Raw genomic sequence first — 21,301 nt, 5'->3', positions numbered from 1 at the left:
AGTGCAGAGAGGGGAGTGTGTTTAAGAATATGTGAAGCAGGTGGACCCAGTCAGTGCCACTTAGGCAATTGTGCTTAGCTGGAGTGTCACATGGGTGTAGGGTAACTAGCAGTGTAAAAAGTGCTTCAGCCCCCTGACTCATCAGCTGTGAATCTCCATCTAAACTACAGTTTTGGATTCCCAGTGTGAGGAAGACGTTAATGTAGTGGAGCAAATCTAACAGATGGCACTAAAATGAATGGAGTGTATAATGTGCAGGAGAGATGGGTTTGTTCAGTCATAAGATAGCTAAACAGGGACCTTACTGCTGTTATTAGCTGCCTGATGGAAAGATACAGAGAAGGTGAAGCTGGACCCTTCTTGTGCACTCTAAATAGGAATGAGGACACAAGGTACAACAACAGAAAATTCAATTAAATATCAAACATGTGCTTTACCATTATAATGATCAAATGTAGGAATATGTTTCCCAGAGAAGCTCCGCATAGAACTTTCCTCCTTGGGGATATCCAAATCTTAAATAGGTAAACATCTGAAGAAACTGATCAAACCAGAACTGATATAAATCAAAGGCTGGAGTAAATGCTCCTCAGAGATCCCTCTGGGAACTCTCAGTGGAAATATAAACAGACTTATTACAGCTGTTGTTTAAGAAGATGCAATAGCTGCTTTGACAAGATAACATTTGTGAATGTTTCTGAATAATGCTAAGCAAATGTTGCCTAAAATGAGTAGGGAAAAATTATCACAAATGCAGAAGCCATCTCTGAAAACCCCTGGATTTGCATCTTTTTGATATTGTAGGGGTTATTTTTCTGTACATATTCACACAGTCTTAGAATATCCAGGGTTAGGAAGGACCAGCAAGAATCATCAAGTCCAAATCCTAGCCCTGCACTGAATAGCCTTAAGAATCAGATCATGTTCTTGAGAGCTTTGTCCAAATGCTTCTTGTACTTTGGCAGGTTTAGTGCTGTGGCTGCTTCCCTGGGGAGCCTGTTACAGTGTCCAACTAACCTTTGTGTGAGAAACTTTTTCCTCATATCCAGCCTAAAGGTTCCCTGATGGAGATTCATGCTGCTCCTTTGGGTGCTGTCACTAGTCACCAGGGAGAAGAGATCAGTGCTTGCCCCTCTGCTTCTCCTTGAGAGAAAGTTGTAGACTGCAAGGAGGTACCCCCTTCCCCTTCTCCACATTGAACAAATCAAGCAACCTTTGTATGCTCTGATACCCAAAACTGCACACAATATTCAAGGTGAGGCTGCTCCAGTGCAGAGCAGAGCAGGGCAATGCCCTCCCTTGCCTGGCTGGTGATGTTGTGCCTGATGCCCACATGGGTGGCCCTCCTGGCTGACTTTTTTTAGCTTGTCAAGGACCAGGATCTCCAGGTCTCTTGCTGCAGGACTGTTCTCCAGCCTCCCACTCACTAGTCAGTACGTACAACGTGGTTGCCTTATTCCAAGTGCAGAATCCAGGATAAGTCCTCGTTAAACTTCATATGGTTGGTGATTGTCCAACCCTCTGATTTGGCAGGATCTTTCTGCAGGACCTCTCTGCTCTTAAGGGAGTCAAGAGCTCCTCCAGAATATCTGTCATAGGCAAACTTATTTAGTATACTTTTTGAAAATTTTGAAGTTTATGAAGACATGGAAGAATATCGGCGATTATGCTGGACTTTGGTCTTGTGAAATTGTGCTGGCTGTGAACAATGACTGCGTTGCCCTTCAGGTGTTTTCCAGTAACTCCTAGAATATTCTTCTCGTAACTTTACCAGGCCCTGAAGTTAGACTGCCAAGCCTGTAGTTTCCAGGAACATTCTTCTTGACCTTCTTGCAAATTAGGACATGCAGCTCCCAGTTGATGGGCATCTCTTTGGATTCCCAAGACCATTCAAAAATCAGAGGTCTCATGATAATGAGCTACTCAAACATTTATGTAGTCATATAATTTCAGTGAGACAACCAGCAATTCTGAGGATGCAAGTGATTGCCCTGGCATATGAGTCACACTAGTTTTAGCAGTGCAGAGTTTTTTCTAGCGAAATCAGGATTACCTCAGAAGTTAGGGTTGTAAATGATTGCACTGATTATTGATTACATGGGGAACTGCATAATTGCTTCACCTCAGAACATGATTAATTTGTTGTTAGTGGTTGAATCCTGCTACAGGAGCATTGAAAGGATGCATTTAATACATACTTTATCTCTTGTGGGTTGATTAATGCTGGGAATATTTTTGTGGCACTGAAACCACACACACACATAATTGTAAATAAAGTTTTTTTTTTTTAATCCATCACATATATACATATATAAGGAGGCCTTCAAAATGAAGGAAGCATACAAGGGGTGGAAGCAGGGATGTATGGCCTGAGAGGAACATAAAGACCTGGCCCAATCATGCTTGGGGACAGGGTTAGGAAAGCTAAAGCCATGTGAAGTTGAATGTGGCAAGGGACAGGAAGAGCAACAATAATGGCTTCTGCCAGTTTACTAGCAGCCGAATGAACATGAGGGAACGTGTGGGCCTGCTGCTGAATGTATCTGAGGGCATGGTGATGAAGGGTATGGACAGAGCTGGGGTACTCCACATCTTCTTTGCCTTTGGGAATCCCACATCCCTGAGATGGGTGGGAAAGTCTGGAGCACTGGGATTTACCCTCAGTGGAAGGGGATCAGTTTAGAGAATATCTAAACACATGGGCTGTATTTAAGCCTGAGGTACTCACTAGTGCAAAGAGAGTTGGCCAACATCACTGAGGGGCTGTGCACCTTGATTGGGTATGAGAGGCTGCAGTAACTTGGAGAGACTTTTGACTGTGGGTAGATAGCAAATGTCATCCTTCCATGAGGAGATAACTGGATTGGTGGATGGAGTGTAGTACTGCTTTTTGAACTTAGCAAGGCTTTCTAATATATTATGTCCTCACAGACAAGCTGAAGAACTATGAACTAGATATAGTGACATTCAAGGAGATTGAAAAGTGGTTAAACTTCAGGGTTTAGGGGGTTGTGACCAGTGGTAATGAAATCCAGTTGAAGACTATTCACATGTAGTAGCCAAGGATGATACTGGTTCCTATGCAGTTTAATATCTTTGTTAATTTTTTGGATGGTGGGTCAGAGTGCGCCCTCAACAAGTTTGGAAGTGATGCGAAACTGGGAGGGGTGGTCAATAGACCAGTCATTCAGCTAGATTGTAATAGGTTGGAAACATGGACTAACAGGAGTGTCCTGATGTTCCACAAAAGGTGATACCAAGTGCTGCACGAGGGTAGGGATAATCCAGGCTGCAATACATGTTGGGGACCAGTTGGATGGAAAGCATTTTTGCAGAAAAGGGCCTGGGAATCCTGGTCAATAAGCAACCTGAATTAGCGATGTCTTTCAGTGACAAAAGCAGTCAACAGCCTCCTGGACTGTGTTAGGAAGATCACTGCCAGCAGGTTGAGGGAGATTATCCTTCCTTTCTGTAGTAATGACCAAGGAGATGACAAGAAAAAGAATATTGCCTGGAGGCCTTGTTGCATGCTTAAGAGGCAACTTCTACGTTGCAGATTTTATAAATTTTATACAAAATGGTAATAGTAGATCTTGTTCCGTTTCTGCAGGGTCTAGGTTTAGGTAATTTAGAGATTTTAGGCCTCTGGCTATTAATGTCCAGACCCTGGAGTGAAGTTGCTGTGCTCAGACTGCTGAGATAATGCTTTAGGCTGTACAGTAAAGTGATCCTAAAAGTCAGCAATCTGAGTGAGAGGACCACTAGATTTGGATAAATGGGAAATTTGGATAAAGGGAAGAACAGGATGTCACTGACATTTCATTACTTTACCTAAGGTCTGTGCTTTTAGCCCTGAATCAAGCCCATGGAAAAACTGCACTATGGCACCCATCCAGCTCAGCTTTCAGGAGTTGATTAGAAGCTACTGCTCTCCAGAAATGGTCTCTGTACTTACTTTTTATACAATAGCCCTAAGGCTAGAGCACTTTCATCAGATTTGAGAAATTTTGTTTTAGCTACCTCAGTTTATCTTATGCCATAAAAATATTGGATAAATTGATTTACAAATATGAACAAATTGTAAAGGCAAATTAAAATATAAGCAGATTCTGTAAATTTTTGTCTTTGTTTTTATCACCCTTGAAGTGATTTTAAGGACTTCTCTGGAATGAACAGTAATTTAAGTCATGCATTGCTCCTTATTCTTGTCATAATTTTAAATGTGCATCATCTTTCAAAAAAGGTCTCATTTTATGATGGACTGGCAACTTTTGTCTCTAATTATTATATCTGTTAATATAGGACAATTCAGTTGAATTCATGTATCTTTAGAGGCCTTTGAAATCTTGTTACACAGAACAAATATATTATTGAACTCTGCTCCTTTAGTTATAAGTTAGGAATTACATAATTCTGTTTAATAATAATAATAGTGCTGCCCCCATCAAATAAAGGGATTATACTGTCATGGGTAAAACACATGGACTAATAGTGTTTTTCTGCATTTACTTTGATTATAATAATTCTCTTGACAGTCAAAAAGTCTGAATTGATTGTTGCCATTTTTTTCTGGTGATGTAAAGGATGTGGATAATTATGAATATTTCTCTCAGGTCTTAACTGTAACAGAATTAAATAAATGTCTGATAACTTAGCTGGAAGGAACATGATTGTATTTATTCTTGATTACTATTTGTTCTGTGCTTACTGTAATATTTGATGTAAATATTTAGAAAACGGCTCTCCAGATTTATACCTGGTTCTTAAGAATGGCAGAAATAACTTTTTGTTAACTCTTTGTTGTGCTTTGTTTTCCATGGGACTTTGTTGATTCTTATCTACTTCTTGTTGCCTATCAGCATCAGGAATGCTGTAATCATCCCCACTGTATTTCAGTCTTCAAGGGAATAACTAAAATGTATCACAAATCACATATACTTGGCCTGATTTTTCTAGATATGTGTTCAGAATGTTGTATTTACGCCGAGTATTTCTAAGCTTCAGCAGCAGTTACAGCAGATAACTCAGAACTTTGGGAATTAGGCAAGTTCAGGAGTTTCTTTAGCTGAAGACCACACGATTCATAGTAATGATTTGTTATACAAACTTCTGAAAAATTCTCTTTTGATTCTTCTTTTATCTATGAGTACTGATACTTGGAATCACCAGGTGACTTTGCTAGTCTAGCAGAATTGGCTACGATAAAGCACATGCAGTAACACCTTGGAAGAATGTGCAGAAATACACCTTAGGGTATGCAACACAACACAGAATTTTCATTCTGCCTCTGAGGTTATTGTAGTTCACAATCTAAAATAACTTACAGTTCTAGATATCTCTAATAATCTTTCAGTACATAAAACTACAAAGAGACAGCTTCCATCCATATCTTTAGTCCATGCATTTAGTTCATTACAGCAGAATAAATCCTAGTAACTTAAATTGTCTCACTGTTATCCTGTAATTTTATTTATGAGAATGAGATTAACTAATAAGAGGAAAATAACAAATGCTATTGTGTACCCAGCTGGAAACTCTTTCAGGAACTGAAATTAGCTGTACAATGTTAGGCACAGTATTATTTTGGAGTAGGATTTAGGTCTTTTTGGACAGCATCAGTCTAGAAATGGTAGAGTTATAGGAGGATATCTGCACTTCCTAGCATTTTTTTCCATTGTATTTTTTTTTTTGCAGGTGTCACTCTCTCACGAAGATTTTTATTTTAGACAAGTAAATCATGCAAATGGTAACATCAAAGGTCAGCTTTAATCCATACTTAGTTGGACTTCCTAGAATGTATTTAAAGTTGCCTGGTAAAAATATTTGTCTTTTGTGATTTGTGACAATGTGATCCTATTATAATCAAACCATTAAACTAAATGGGTTCAAAATCTAAAGATGAAGCATTATTTGAATTGTGACACAGTTATCAAATTGCAGCTGGGGCCTTGCCATTGTCAGAAGGAAAAATATGCTATAGGAGTCAGAAACATGCAATTTAGAGTCAAATATTGATGTTTGTCATTATAGAACATGGATGTTGAAGCAGAGATTACTCAAGAGATTGTAGTGATTGAAGTGTATTCCTTCTCATACCCTGCAAGTGCTGGAATAATCTATTGTGGATAACACCAAGCTGTCCAGTGCAAAGTTGCTCTCATACACTTAAATTTTTAAAATTGCATAGTGATTTTGAATACTCATTGTGGTGGATTTTTTTGGGTCCTAGCTAAAACAATGAGACTTTCCAATTGAACTAATCCAGTTAGTGACATTTGTTACAAGAACTAAAAATGTGGGAGAGAAAAAAAGCCCACCAATATGCTAAATTCCTCAGACTGCGCATTAAACACAATTTAGCCCTTAGTGAGAGACCAGAAGAATGGTTTTAAAACCATCCTGCATCAGTGAAGTATTTTGCAGCAGGAAGAACTGCTGCATGCATTTCCTGAGCATCAGAGCCCTGTCATGATGGCATCAAACAGAGCGGAACAGAGCACAGCCAATGTACAAGCAAAGGAGGTGCCTGTGCTCCAGGGTGGTGCAGGAGATGAGGATTTTGTCTGTATCAAGGACCTCAGGGGGGTAGTTAGAGTGCTAGTCTGAAAGGCTAGAAGAAAGGCTTGGGATAGCTAAAGACTGAACTCAAGTTTCCGTGGAAATCAGTGTAGCTGCTGTGTTTTGTGCTGAACACACTCTGCCCAGCAGGACTAAAGACTCTCCTCCAATTGGACCTCTCAGAACATGCAGGCTGGGCAGCTGCTGACTGTGAATGATGTCTTTCTGTCCTCAGCCTGAGGTGGAAACTACATTACACGCTTTCCTGTGTGACAGCAGTTGTGGTCTTGCTCTGAGGTACCATCCAGTTGCCAAAAATCATGTGTTAACAGGCTTGGCAGCAGGTGGAGGATTTGCTTTTTGGTTTAAGGTCAGGAATTTTTTCCAGACCCTGTTGTATTTACCATCTTATTTGTGTGCTTCCAATGCTGCAGTGAAGGTCAGTTAGAATAACTGTGATGTGAGGGAACCAGAAACTATTTTCAGTGTTGGTGAAATTATTTTTTTAAATACTACTCTGCTATAGCTATTGCACTGGGGGAAGCACTGGAGAAATTTACTCTGTTACATACCACACAGACGTTCTGAAGTCAGAATGAAGTACTCTGTCTTTTGCTTTCTTGACTTGTAATATTTTGTAATTGTAATATTACACTTTGAAATGTTAAATGTTGAATATTTCCTGCTGTGGTGAGTTGAACCCAACCAGCAGCTAAGTTCCCACTCAGCCACCTGCTTTCTGCTCTCCTTCCACATCCCCCCTTCCCTGGAAGGCAAAAGCAAGGAATACTCATGAATCAAGATGAAGGCAGTTTAATAGAAGAAGGAAACAACCCAACAAGTGATGCAGAGATGATCCCTCTCCACCTGCCACCAGCAGAACAATTTACCACCCGTTGCAGGTGGAAATAAAATCCCTCCAGGCGACGCCCTCAGTCTGCTCCTGGGTCCTGACAGAACTGAGCACCAAACTGCTTGGTGCTTGCAAGATGGTAGAGATTCTGGACTTTCTCACTAGAAAAACAGTAAGAACTGATTGAAATTCCATATTGAAATATGAAATGCCTGTGGGAATGGAATGTTTCAGGGTTAGGAAGTATCTGAGATAGTGCAGAACTGAGTTCTGGTTTCAAGAGAGAGATTTTGGCTCGGGAATGTTTTTCCAGCTGTGCCCCTGAGTCCCTAAACCCATTATATACTACATCTATGAAAAATGCAACTATTTAATGAATTGCTGTTGAAAATCCTGAATTATTCACTGAAGAGTTTCATAGCCTTATTAATTCTGGGGTTAAAATCCACTCCTGATCAGTCAAGTGTCTATTGTGGCGTACTGATAAGGTGCAAAAGATTACCTTTTAAATTACTGTCTTTTAACCTATGAATACAGTTAACATCTGACGACTTCACTTTCTGTGAGAAAGACAAAGCTTGTCAATGAAATTATTGGTATTTTGAGCTGAACTCTGCAGAATTAATGCTTTCAATTTAATGAGTGTTTGAGTTAGTTCTTGTAGTATGATTCAAGCTGAAACAAAAGGCTGTTTCTCTCCTGGAAACTATTCTGTTTCTCCTTTTCCTATGAAAATGCTGATGACCAGAGCTTGTACTTTTGGCCATTTCCCACCCAAGCTCTGATATTGCAGCAGAATGTTCCATGTTGCTGATGAAGTCAGCAGAGTAGTACTTAGCCTTTTCTGAACTAGAAAAAAAAGTTTTAAGGATATGTAAGTAGTCATCTGTTTCTTAATAACACTCAGTTATTTTCAAACCATATCCAATATAATATATTTGTTTTATCTCAATTAAAACCAAAAAAGTATGGAAACTAAAGCTGTTCACTCTTCATAAGGAAATTAAGCTTGATTCTTATTTAAGAATGCTGCAAGCATATGTAAGTAAAGGTTGTGTTCTGCTATATACAAAAAAAGAGTTCTGGATTTTGGCATTTTAATTATTAAGATGAGTGAATAAAAGTGATTTTCTGGTTAATGGTTTTTTTAATTGAAGTTTTAATTTTAATCTTAACTTGTCCACAGGACATTCCTATCTGTCCATTCACATGAACTGAAAACTGATAGTCTGACCAGGTTAATGTGAGCATTACTGTTTCAAAAACAAACCACTTCACAATCCTTCATCTGCTTAGGTAAATTTCAACATATAAGATGGAAAATTGTTAACTTATTAGCTGCCTGCAAGTCTTTAGTTTGGAAACTCTAGTGGCTGAGGTGCAGAATATTACTGGACCCAGTGGAAAGGAAAATCAGAAACCTCTGAGATCTTGCCTTGGAGAATGCAACAGCAAACTGACCCACAATGGCTGAAAAGAAGTATATCCAGTTCAGTGAAAACACCTTTCATTATAAAGTATTGAATTTTTTAAAAACTTAAATGCATCACATGTATATACTTAAAAATGACCTTACAGAATTGTACAACAATTCTTAAAACATAGCATCCACCCACCCCATCACCAAATAAAAGAAAAGTGATAAAAGGTGTTTAGGATGTTTGTGTTTCCTGCATAGCTACAGAGTAAAAATTTTTTTAAAATGAGCTTTACTAAAATATGTAGGTAGACAAGTTGTATTTATGTTCTGCTATGCTGTGTATTGACCCCAGCCAGAAGGTGGGTGCCCACAGTGTCATTTGCTCCTCCCTACCCCACCTTTCCAGGAGGACAGTGGACAGAGTAGGAATGGCAAAAAGGAGAACACCTTTGGGTTGAGATAAAGACAGTTTAAACAAGTGAAGGAAAGGGCGGAAAAACCTCAAGTAATGCAAAGGCAGCCACTCACCACCTCCCATACAAGAAGAAATGCCCTGCCAGTCTCTGAGCAATGACCAACTTGGAAGCACTCCTCCTTTCTTCCTCTACACAATTTTTGTCACTGTGCATGATGTTTCATGGCACAGAATACCCCTTTGGCCAGATCAGATCAACTGTCCCCTCTGTGTCCCCTTGCAGCTTCTTGCCTATCTCAGCCTACTTGCTTATGAAACCTTTTGTGCATGTAAATCTGATACTTTGGAGTTGTTATTAAATTTGTTTTTCTCTCTTTCCTAAGCTAAATGCAATTTATTTAAAATATCCTGGATTTTTGTCCTTCAAATATGAGAGCAGAGATGTGGCAATATGCTCTGAAAGGGTGGCTTGAACTCTGCTTGCAATAGGGTATCTTTGCAATTTAATATTTCGTCTTGGTCAGTTGTATAATTTTATCTGAAAACATATTTTGTTCTCAGAAACATGTTTTGACCTTTTATATCTGTCAACAATTTTGTTTATAGGTTTTTGAGTGATGGATTCTGAAGAAATTTTTTTGTTTTCTGCCTCTTACATGAAGCCTCAAAAAAAAATCCAATCTGTTGCCTAAGATCTTTATTCTTGTGAGTATTTAAAGAAAGATGTTCTTGTTCCTTTTTAAAATATGTATATTTTAAGACTATTTATGCACATTGATACATTATGCATACTTATTATTGAAGAAATTTAATTATAATTCTGTCTTATCAAAATTGATATATAATTTCCATTTATCATATGAAAGCTCAGAGAGCAAAGCACCATACTGCATCTCAGTACTCTGAAACTATGGACAGAACAAACTCTGAGCTGGTCATGGGTGCTCATGGTGCAGATCTTTAACAGTTCTAAGCACAGAATGGAAGAGAAATTAATCCCAATACTCAGTATATGATACCTATTATAAAGTAACTTCTGTCAATTAGGACACTGGAGATATAGTTATCCCTAAAAATCATTATTAGATCTTACACTGGACTTTTAAACTGTGGAGGCTGTTTATTCATATTTGTTTTAGTAGATGATGATGTCATTATCTTGTTTTAGTAGATGATGATGAGTGTTCTTGCTCTACTCCAGTAGTGATTCCATTTGTGTGAGATGTGTGTTGAGAAGAGCACTGGGAGGTGAATTCTCTTCAGCAGAGTGATGTTTGTGGAATATCCCCAGCATATTATGGCAGCCTGGTTTAGTTTTTAGGCTACAGTGCTTTGTATGTTGTGTTGTTATAAACAAGACAAGCCTTTATTAGGGAAATACGGAATAAAAATCTAAACTGTGTTAGCTATTCTATTTATGAGCTGGAAATAAGAAATATTTTGGGGTATGATGGAGACCTGTGAGGATGCAAAGAGCACAGCTAAATTCATTCTATATAGAAGACAAAGCTATTGATTGGATGCTTCTTTATTACTCTGGTATGGAGCAGCATCATGTCTGAATTACCTCTCCTGCTCTGGAGTACTACTAATACCCAGGTCTCTGCAGGAGATAAAGAAATTTATTTTTCTTGTGGAAAGAACTCTGAATATACTAACAGAAAGTACCAAACAGCTGAAATAACAATAATCAAATGCTGAACCTAATGAAATATGAAGTTTAAGCCCTCTCACTGCTTCTGTATTTGACTTTCTGCAATGTACGAAATATCATTGACTGCTGAATTCAGACGCCCCACAACACTTTGGAGAGCAGTTAGTCTCTTAAATGGTTTGATTGCTTGCTGAAGGCCTTGGTGCTGATACTTTCTTGTTGTTTTCTGAAGATGGAGCAGTCCTCTGGCACTATCAGGGCTCTCAGTAATTCTTATACCTGAACCAGCACTGCTCCTGTCCCTTTTCCTCTGAGCCATCACTGTCAGGTTCTGCACTTTTCCCTGGGACTCTGAGGAATTGCATGCTTTAGGTAAGAATTCCCAGGATGTTTAGTAAACCTTGTTACCAGCTGAAAGCAAAACAGCTTTGTCATCCTGATCTGCTCCTGATCACAGCTACTCACTGGGGCAATCTTTGCCCCATGGTACCAGGACGTGCAGGACCCTGAAAAACAAATCCATGCAAGATTCTGCAAGGAATTCAAAATTCTCAGGCTCAGTTTGAATGTGAATTTCATATATGTGCAAATTTTATTATGACAATGACTTCACTTTCTGCCATTACATTATTTTTATTTTAATTTTATTTTGCCGCATATCCACTAATATTTGAACTGTCAGTTAAGTTTTAGTCTGTTCTTTATGTCTTTATCTATTTTGATGTTTTACTTTCCACTTTTTATATTAGAGATTTTATATATATATGACATGCAATTTCAGTGTTTTTTTTCTGGCTAGGAAGAACTGTAGGTTGGCATGTTATTACTAGTAATGGCATGTTATTACCACTTATTCAGACAATTTGGTGGTATGATATCAACCACAAATAGCTTAGGGAGATGCTCTGTAGACATGTTGGTAGGCCAATAAATATACCTTGTTCTTGTTAAATGATTGTTTAAAGCATTTTGAAAGAATGTTTTTGCAGTAATGGGACAAATTAAAGGACTGTATAAAGAAGCAGCAAAGATCATCAGCCTAAACAAATACAGAATTAAACCAGTGAACATACCAATTCTGCATGGCACATGAAATTGTCTTCCATAGACAAATCTCTGCCTATACTTGTTACTTATCTTTACTGACTGACTAGATGCTAGGGAAATGGGACCAGATTCTTTTTCCTAGAAACTGTAAGATTATGATGGAGAGATATCAGCCAGTAAAATCCACATTGGCCTGTCAAGCTCAACTGACCAATTGCTTTGAGCTCCTTTCAGATTAGCCTCAGTGCTGTTCTTTAGCAATTATCTGTTTCAGTCACTCACAGGGATTCTTCTCCATATTTCATTAATTCAGAGGGCCATCCATAAGGCTTTTGATGGTGTGTCATCCCCAGGATACTTCTCTGTGGATTTTTTATGTGTTTTGTGATAGAGGGAAAATGCTGAGATCTGTGGAAGGGGAAGGACATGGTCATTGGCTCCATCCTCTCCCTCACTTGTGAAATGTGCAGCTTCATTACCTGTTCTGCAACACACATCTCAAGGGCTGGGTGTGATCCTGCTGCAGCACTCTGGAGTGTGCCTTTTGGTGACCCTGCCCCACACCAGCAGTGCTAAACATCACTCTACTTCATTTCTGCTACCATTTTCCTCTTGAGATTGGTAACCCTGCTTCACTGCTCCAGTAATGTGAATTAGTGTGTAGTTTTTTCATACATCCTTCTACACCAACTAATTTGCACTTTTAAGGTCTGTTTTGCCAGTGAAGGAAAAAAAGGGGTGCATGAAACAGGGCAGGAATATCTATCCACTTTACAGTTAAAAATATACAAGACTAAGCATCAAGTACAGCTCCACTTGCTCTATGCCCTCAGAGAAAAAAAAAACAGTTAATATATTATACTCATTGTAATGATCTCTAAGTGCAGTTTAAAAATGAGGTGAGGATTTAATATGCATTGTTGATGAATCTTTTGAATTTGTCTCTTAGCCTGAATATTGTGATGACTTCATTCTACAATATTCTACTGCTTCTGTGTAACATTTCATTAGCTTTTTTTAAAGAAACTGAGAGACAAGACTGTATTAGATTTTAGAAATTGAATTTGGATGAACACAGATTTTGGAAAGCTGTGTATTTAATACAATTTTCAGACTGTCTGTTTGACTATGAGCCAGTGACATTGTGTCTGTGCACAGTAAACAGAAAGTTGAACAGGACTCTGTAGCCAAATTATTTGATTCACCTTCATAGCCTAAGAAAAGACATATGCAAATATTAAGATCAAAAAACTAAATTAACAAACTTTGGAAAATAACAGGACAAAATTTATCAAATACTTTTTTGGTCTAATTAAAATAATGGGTCAAATAAGGTTCATTATAATGTCTTTGAAAAAGTAGTAAATCTTAGAATCATAGAATGGTTTGGTTTGGAAAGAAACTTAAAGCTCATCTTGTTTCAACCCTCCTGTCATGGGCAGGAACACCTCTCTCTAGACCAGGCTTCTCAGAGCTCCATCCAACGTGTGCTTAAACAGTTCCAAGGTTGGGGTATCAAAAGCTTCTCTGGGCAATCCGTTCCAGTGTAAAATGATGCAATATTTTTCCTGCTAGGCCTAAGTTTTAGGATTTCTTCTCTAGTCTGCTTTAAAAATGCATGAGGTCACAGAAAAGAGTATGGAAAGCTAGAAGGAGAAATATTTCCATGGAATTATGTGATGCATAACACATTCAGATAGTTGGATCCATAGATGTTACTTTTGTTCAGAGAAGGAAAACCAAAATGGGTCAGTTACTTTCTGTAAGTTCATGAATAGGCTTGCTTAGGAATTTTGAATGCAAACTCTGTTAGCATTGGACACTGAGTGCACAGCTAGAGATGATTTACTGCTGTACACTCATTAGTCTCATCTTCCTTTCACTCTTTTGGTTTTGACTAATTTTTTTCTCTTTTCCTTTTTGAGTTCACTACCTGCCCTTTTTGTAACACTTGCTCTTTAATGTCTGCAACTCTTAATCCTTCTGCCATCTCACCATTTATAGACAGGCTCCTCTTGTGTGTAGCCTGGAGGAGACTTTGTGTGCATCATGAAAGGACCTACAGAAGGTCAATCCTTTTCCTGATATCCAAGGGTGGAGTTCAGCACATGACACCAATGGAGAGAAACCATTGATGAGGGCCCCCACAGAGCCAAGGCAGGCTATTGACAAGGGCATCTCAGGTCCCCACCAGCCTGGCTGGAAAACTTAAGATGGAATGGTCATATACTAGATATCTGCAGAGCAGCTGCAACATACACTGAAGGAATAAAATTGGACATCTCTTAGTTTTAAAAAATGTGTCCTGTGCACATGTGAGTGCAAATCTTCTTATAGATTGCCTGTAAGTTGCTGATGTCTTAAAAGGAGGGATAAAGGCACAAATATTTCTCCTTTCCCTACATGAAAAACGTCTGACTTTTTTCCCCTCTGTAGAAGGCTGAAATCTTCATAGTCAAGATAGAAGCTTATTTTATAAGAGCCTAATTTTAATATTTTTTTGAATGTAAGAATGCTTGTAATATCATATTGTATTTCAACTCTTTTTTGTGATAGTCAACAGGATAGGAGAAAGAGGCCTAATGAAGGTATGGATACAGACTCAAAAAGAAGAGTTCCAACTGGAACGCTTCACTCTGTAAAGTAAAAAGTTGCCAGAGGTATAGGAAACTGCAAACCCAATCTCAGAGTGGAAGGAGTCAGGTACTGTGGTGCAAGCACTCTAACTGATTGACAATATATAAACTGAACATTTTTGGTGCTAAACCACGCTGTTCTGTCTTCCTGCCTTCTTTTTCTGGCATATTATCTTCTGAAATTCTCTGAGGATTTTTAATGCTTGCTTTAATTTATCTATTTTTCTTGCTGGTTTTCTCCTCTCTGCACTTCCTGCCCTCCCCTGCCCTTGCCTCTCATCCTCTTCCAGGATGTATCAAATTTGGCACTGTACCAGTTAGTCTGCTCAAAGGAGAACAGCTATTTCTGAAAACTCATTTGCTGCGAAGGGTGGAGTTTGCCAAAGTTCCTATTCAGTTTAAGGGACAAATAGTTGGCTTCCTGCCTGTCCTAAATGCATATTCAAGCAATTGTCCTAAACAAAGCCAGGATAATGAGAAATTTCATAATGAGCTGAAAGCTGTATATTTCCTCTTTTTATTATTCCCTAAATAGTCTAATGATCTCAAGTTATTATTTAGTTAGCAATATGAAGTTTAAATGAGATGGTTATGAGGACAGTGTTTGATGCAAGAGAATTTTTGCAACCCTTTAAAAATAAAAAAAGGGAAATTATTCTCTTTCTCCTTAAGAATGCTCTTTGCCTCAGTACATGAATGAATTAGTGACAAATAAATAATCATTGAGTTTTCCTTGAATGGAATTCTCTAAATGTCTCCAGGCATCATCATGAATTGCACTATCACAACCTTAAGTTACCCGCTTTGAATAATAGAAGCAGGCAAACAAAATGCTATCACTGCATATAAGACAAAAAACCCCCAAACCAGCCCTTACTGATAATGATTACAAGTGACAGTTACTTTCATGCAATCCATAAGCTGGGGTTTGAACTTGCAGAAGTGCCACATCTCATTATACAAAGTGAGTGTGGCAAGGGAGAGGAAACAAACAAAAAATAACATTCATATAACATTGAGGAACACTCAGTTAAATAGGAACATTTAACTCCAACAGCCTGCTGTGTCAAAGACCACAATTATTAAGTGTCTGAGATAAATCAGATTTATATGAAGATCTCACTTAGGTTAAAAAATAGCACACACTTTCATCTTCCATAGCTTAAGAACCATCAGAAAAAATGTTAGGTTAAGAAAGACCGAACTATATAGTGTCTCAAATAATCTAAGAGAAGAGATCACTTCCTCAGAAAAATGAATGAATGAAAGTCTATTCTGCAGTCTGAAACCCAGAATCTAACAGAGACATTTAAAATTCAAATGTGTTTCCACGAAAATTTTTAGAAATACCTTTTCTGCCTTTTAATAATAGTGGAGTCTCCAGTAATGTGGTTAAGCATGCTCAAAGCTAGTTCTGAAATAATTTTTCTTCCTGTGTGTTCTAGCCAGTACATGGGCTTGATTTTGCTTAGTTTCCATGTGACATCTAAACTCTCTATCTGGAAGCTCTCCAGTCTGATTTCAGGAGAAGCATTCTACCTGTTGGTCTTACCTGATATGCTTCACTTGTGAATTCAGTTATTCTTCTGTCAGATTTCAGCCCGGTCCTTGTGTTTGTATTATTTAGGAAAAAGGTCTTTCATCCTTTAGACGATCAGACTGAAGATCAATCTTTTTGATGAGATGAAAATAACTACTTATTATTCTCAAAGAAACAAGAAAATGATGGATGGGTAAATGCTGTTAAAGACCAAAAAGGAAGGAGGGAGGGAAATGTCTCCTGCCTATGTCTCCTTGTGAAAACTTTCAGAAATACCTACTGAGCACTGCTGGTTATAGACTGAATATGGAAATCCAAGGTTTTGCATAATACCCTTTGTCAGGGATTTTTGCTTCTCTGCATTCATACCAAAATGCATTTTTTAGGACAGAAGTAAAAGTGCTTCTTAGCAGAATGAATCGTGCTATATGCATGTACTTTTTGTTCCATGCATCAGTTAAAAATACACTTTCATCTGCTCCAGACAGCCTAGTGAATTTTGAAATGTGCCCATGCGATGACATTTCTCATCATATTGAGTATTACAAGACCCAACTTTTATCCAAAGTGTTTATCTGAAGAGGAAGAAGGCAGGCTTTGAGGTCCACCTTATTTCTAAAAGTGTTTTTGGTGTCACTTCAGATAATCATCAGCAAGAATTTTAGCTTAGCATGTTGTTAATTTACTTGTCTGGTTAGGCTGTTTACAAAAAAGTAAGGAAAAAACACCAATCCCACCATTTGCAAATATTTCAATTACTCATATCCTAGTGTGTGGCAATGTTTGTGTGAGGTTTTCTGTTTATCCTACAACACCATAAGGGAGACATGCACTAGAACTTGCCTTGTGATGTCTGGAGTTCTTTTGTTCTGTAAGTGTCTATTTGAAATGAATCAGTGCAAAAGAAAATTATTACTGCCTTGAAAAAAAGGCACATTTCTGATCCTTCATGTACACTTGTCAAATAACAGAAATGTGTTAAACCCTTGACATTAATAAAAGTTTGATCTGCTTCATAACTCTCTATAGTGGATGAAAATCATAATTCTTGATATACAGAAAGTGTTGCAGTTAGGCTTTAGGGTTTCTCTGATTCTTCACCATCCATGAAAAATAATGGGCTAGAAATATATTTGGAATGGTTTTATCTGTTGTTGAATCTGTTGCATAGAACTGAATGAACATATGTCGTTGACATATGATATCTTAAACATGTTTTGAAAATTGCTCTGCTGAAATGGACATTAAGCAGGCTAATGTATTTTTTCCTCCTAAGGAAATCTAAATAACTTCAATGCATTTTAAAATGGTGGATATGAATATTCTACCTATGACAAAGAATAGTTTTTCATTGAAATGCAACGGATGTAAATATGTTCAAATAGAGGAGATCCTTAATAAAACCAGGCCACGTCCACTTCAGAGGCTCAGCTTTATACTGAGGTTCAACATAAAATTATTCTTTCTGATACATATACTATGTATGTTTGAATATCAAGTGTGTATATATATGTTTTTCTTGGGAAAATAAGAGCCAAAATGCAATAAGATGCAAAGCTATGCAATAATTTTGCATGCATTATGTAGGAAATGCTGAAATTTTGTGGAATCCCACAATAACAGTTGTGTGGTTTTTTTAAAAGACAATCTATTTATGCAAAAATGAAAGATAAATTTCATTAAATAAGAGTGGAGATTATTCCTTTTATAGTTTCCCATTAGTTGTGTCAACTCGTGTGCATGATGTAAACAGGAGCTGTGACCAAGAACTATCAACAGGAGCTTTCACAGTGTGATTGAGAACAAATTAAGGACTAATTCTCTTTAAGTTAGAACTTTTTTAATGCTCAGGTGTTCCTTCAGTTACGCATCAAGATTGCAAGTTGTGAAAAATAATTGCATGCAATGAATATAATTCAGGAGTGATATAGTTTTCCTGTTGAAACTGGTTTTTTCTGTTTCCAGTGACATGACAATATTTTAAAGATATATGAAAGAACTTTGCTATCATTTATTAGTTTCAACAGGTTTATTGACTGTAAAGCTTGCCTGTAAATCACAAATGTGATTTACTACTGGAAATGCAGTTTTTGTTCCCACACAACCTTTCCAATTTTAAGAGGAGATTGCAACATTTTATTGAGAAAACCATAGTTTATGTAGTGACTGCAATTTTTGAAGATAGAGTTAGTAAGGCAATTTTGCATTTTGAGTAATTTTGTATTTTTAATTTGTGAACTTCTGATTATGAGTGGAAAAATTTGGGTTCAAGTTTTCAGTGAATCTTCAAAATGTAAAAAATTAAGTTTCATTGAAAAATATATTTGACTAGAATGTAACTTTTAAAAGCTTTTAACATTTATAAGCTAATGTTTACATGTTAGTGTAGAGTATATTCTGTAGTGGTATTCAAGGATTTAGAATGCTTTTTGACCAATTTTTGCATTCAGTTCTAGCAGTATATTTTGAAAAGTAGATTTTGGCAGATGAAAGCTAAGGTAATTCAAACTTTTCTCAGTTGATGACAATGTAATGTTTGTATTTAAGCATATTTAATTTCTTTCAGGGAAAATGAATATTCAGTTTCAAAGTAAAAGTAGGCTTTATTTGCATTGAAATTGAACTATTTGATGGTCTAAGTGTACCCTTAAAGGGTCTGAACATAAAATTGATATTTATTTCTAATGTCATCTTATTTGTCTACAAATGACTTTGTTTTGTTTTTAAACAGTTAGCTATCCCAAGTTGTTTCCTGAATCATCCTGCCAATCATTACAGGACTCAATATAATTATTTAAAAATCTATTGTTTCTATCCAGTACCTGAAAACCTAGCTTGTTGGATAGATACACCAGTCATTGAATGGGTTTCTCTCTTCTTTCCAAGAGAATTCTTTCTACCAAAGTTTCCTAAATTCAAAGTCTATCTGTTGAATATTCATGGCAATTGAATGCAAAGTGGATGACAGTCATTGTGATTTTTCTGTAAATTGCAAGAAGGGAAATGTGTTGGGGAAATCCTATAGTTACGGTTGATTATGAATCCAACATTGCAATATTCTTGGCATAAGAATCTTGCACTGTAAGGAACCATTACTTGTCATCCTGAGTCAGCTGTATAGCACTCTCATCTCTTTTTCCTCTCCTTGTCAGACGTAAGGTACCTGAGCCCCATTAACCCGACTGGCATATTTTCCTTTTGGGAGAAATGTCTGTGAAGCAGAGTAGGCACTTACCTCTCCCTCTCCCCGTTACCCTTGGAGAGGAGCCTCTGTCTTTGGGCGAGCAGTGGAGAGCAGGGAGCTGGAGCTGGGACGTCCAAGACGTGCTTACCTGCACCTTCCTTCCCGGATTACACCTGCAACTTGTTGCATGTGGCCGACAGAAGTCTCTACTGCCTTCTACAATTTAGGGATGCAAAAGAATAGCAAAGTAACTCTTAACAAAGGAGGATGGAAAATAAGATCCAAGTATCCCCTTTTTTTTTCTTGCAAGGGAAAGGTCCTTACCAACCCTTTAGTGTTCAGTCCCAAATCACACACTGAGATGTTACTCATATTTTTAAATTGTTTTACAAAAGTTTTACAAATATTTTCCTCACTGAAGACTTGGTGTGCCTGACTCTGGCTAGCTAGGTGATATACACCGTAACATATGTGTTTTAGATGTGCATGGATTTTAGGTTAAAATAATAATACAATTTCAATATTTAAAGCATCACACTCCAGAGATGAAGAGAGAAAAAATACTTGGAATAAATTTATTTTGTTCTATATATGAGTGTGATGTTCTGAGGCTTGGGGGAGAGTTCTATTTTGTTGGCCTGGAGTTTTTGTATTTTAAATTTCTTATAAAATAATGGAAAATTAAAAATAACTAGCAGGAAGAAAATGAGTGTTTTCATTAAACAGATTGGAAATAACGCTGATAAAAATACACTGAAAACTTGCAAAGTTTTGCTATGAAATTTTGTTCAAGACAATGCATAATAGAGAAAATTTATATTTCTTGAATCCACATCAAAATTTAAATTTCAAATGAGAAGATTAAGGGCTTTTCTAACATATAGTTTGGGTAGGATTTTTTGTTTGTTTGTTCCTTTTTTTTTAAATTTATTTAAAACACATGTCTTTCTGTCATTTTAGCATATCCAGAGGAATACCATCCTGCATAAAAAGTTATTAGTTATTTCTACTTCCAAAATTTCTTTAAAATTCTTCCTATATAGAAAAATTAATGAACCAATTTGCTAGTAAAATTTGCCTAGAGTAGTTTATCCTGATGCTTCAATATTTCTTATTCAATTAGATTTTTAACTGCTGACTGTTAATGGGTTTATGGCTTAATCCAGCTTTTAGGTAGAAATGATAACTAAATAAAAGTTAGAGAATCTTGAATAATATTTTAGTGAATACCACATAACTAGGAAGGCTGAAGGTCTTTCCTAAGGGTGGCAGGCACTCACATACAGCAGTGCGCAGTCTTTGGAAAGACAAAGACTGAAACTGAAGTGTAAGAAAAATCATTCTGTAGAAACTAGTTTGAAGTACTTCTATCATAAAAAAAAAATTGTTGATATGTGCCAAAGTTACTGGAAGTGCCAGTTAGTTGCTGGAAAATCCTAATATTCACACATTCAGGTGTTTACACCTATTTCAAGTGAAATATGTAAGCATTGCTCTTCTGGTGTCCCCTTGTTTATCAATAGTTTATCTGAAACATTGTTAGAAGGTCATAACCCACAAATTAATAACATTTGGGTGAAGGATAACTCATGATCAAAAATGTTAAAACCAGAAAACATCGTTCAATTTAAACAGGTTTTGTGCCTAACAGAAAGAGGATGTCTTGAATAAAGAAGAAAATCAGCCACTGTATTATTTGAAGTGAATGCAACTAAAGAAACGTTCCTCATTAGATCAGTCTTGGGATAACACCTTCCTCAGGAGTGAATAGCACCTAACTTTCTTCTAAACTCTGGAAGTGCATTGCTGCCTTCACCTTTTTAGTTGTAACATTCTTTTTGTGTTTGTCTTGTCAGAGAGAAGGTTAAAGAAATTGTGAAATGCCAGGTTAGATTTATGTGGTCTTGTTCAACAGTACGTAATGTAGACCTTTAATATCAGTTCTACAGCTAGGTTCAGTGCTGATAGATGCATTTTGAAATGCTGAGAGCATC

Source organism: Zonotrichia leucophrys, chromosome 4 (assembly GCF_028769735.1).
Source record: "Zonotrichia leucophrys gambelii isolate GWCS_2022_RI chromosome 4, RI_Zleu_2.0, whole genome shotgun sequence".
NCBI lineage: Eukaryota > Metazoa > Chordata > Aves > Passeriformes > Passerellidae > Zonotrichia > Zonotrichia leucophrys.
Note: the sequence above shows the minus strand (reverse complement) of the source record.